The sequence below is a fragment of the Amblyraja radiata genome, chromosome 33, assembly GCF_010909765.2.
Source record: "Amblyraja radiata isolate CabotCenter1 chromosome 33, sAmbRad1.1.pri, whole genome shotgun sequence".
NCBI lineage: Eukaryota > Metazoa > Chordata > Chondrichthyes > Rajiformes > Rajidae > Amblyraja > Amblyraja radiata.
The window spans coordinates 981,900-983,596 of NC_045988.1; positions in this window are offsets into that span (position 1 = coordinate 981,900).

Below are 1,697 nucleotides of genomic sequence, written 5' to 3' on the forward strand. Positions count from 1 at the left end.
TACTCGAGGATGGTCTCTGCTAAATCATTCTGAACCATGCAAGCAAGGAAGGAACTAGTTTGGAGAATGTTAGTAAAAATACAACTACTGCTGTTTGCAGTAGCCCTTTTGCTTCAGCAGCCTTTTAAGAAAGGCAGAAGGGGAAGAGCAAGGGTGAAGAGGAAGCACAAGAAGAGGTCTCAATGGGTGAATGGAGATGATGTGATGGACTGTACACCAGATGACTGGAAGAGAGTGGCACTGGGCTTTGACAAAAGATGGAACTTTAAGCACACATGTGGGGCAGTGGATGGCAAGCATGCCATTCTTGTCCCTGTCCCTGTACCCCTCATTTTCCTTTTCGTACAGAATGGCATTCTGCTAGAACCATTCCTCAAGGTTTTCCTCCTGCTGCCTGGTGAAGGTGTAGGGCATAACCTTCCTCCAGCCCTCCCTCCCTCACCACCAATGGGGTATCCACCTCTGATGCTGTGTCAGACACAGGAGAAAGTGCTGCTTTGCTGCCTTCAAATGAGGCAGTGAAGGATGGGGTGGTATTGGGGACATGTACTACCACCCTGGTCTCCTCCTCCAGGGGTCTCTCATGCAGGGCTACCTCCTCCTACACTATCACCTCCTGTGGCATCACCTCCTGCCACTCCTCCTCCTAGGTGGCCAATACCTGCATGGCAGGTTTTTTTGAGGGTTGTGCCCTCCCCCTGCGCTGCTGCCTCTTTGGTGCCATCTCTAAAACACGTCTCCTCTACAAAACACTCTCCAGCTATGAATGAACATGCCATGGAGTGACAGTGGTGACGTTCTGCTGTTTAAATTACCTTTTTTTTCTACTGGCCTTTTTTTCACCCCGGAGCTATTACCTTCGACCACCTACGACTACCTACGACTAGCATCACGACCTACTACGACCTCGTGGTGACCATGCTGCGAGTATGAGATGGGCAAACTTGGCATAGGTCGTGAGTTAGGTCGTGAAAGTGGGACAGGGGCATTAGAAAGGAGGTGAGGAGGAACATCTTTAGTGAGAGGATAGTTAATCAGTGGAATTCATTGCCACAGAGGGCTGTGGTGGCTAAGTCAGTGGATATTTTTAAGGCAGAGATGGCCAAATTCTTGATTAGAATGGGTGTCAAAGGTGACAGGGATTAGGAGGCAGTGATCAGCCATGATTGAATGGCAGAGTGGACTCGATGGGCCGGATGGTCTAGTGAACTTGTTAAAGGACTAGAATTACTCCAACAACATGTAATAGGAGTTATTCCCCGTGTCCCACCCGGATGCACACCCATCTCTCCCACTCATTTCTGGCCTTTGTCCAACTGTCTGCCAAACAATCCCCCCCCCCCCCCCACTCACCTGTATCCACCTACAACCTGACAGACTTTGTCCCAGCCCCAATTCTTTTCCCACTTTGTCCCGTTGCTATCAAGTCTGAAGCAGGGTCCCAACCCGAAATATCTCCTATCCATGTTCTCCACAGATGCTGCCTGACCCGCTGAGTTACTCCAGCACTCTGTGAAACGTCACCTATCCATGTTCTCCACAGATGCTGCCTGACCCGCTGAGTTACTCCAGCACTCTGTGTTTATTTTCATTGGATGTAAATTGCTTACGGACATCCTATAAAAAGCGTGTAATGCAATGCTGCATTGACTGTAAAGCAGTGTGGATATTCTGACAGGGAAGTCAAACACACCATA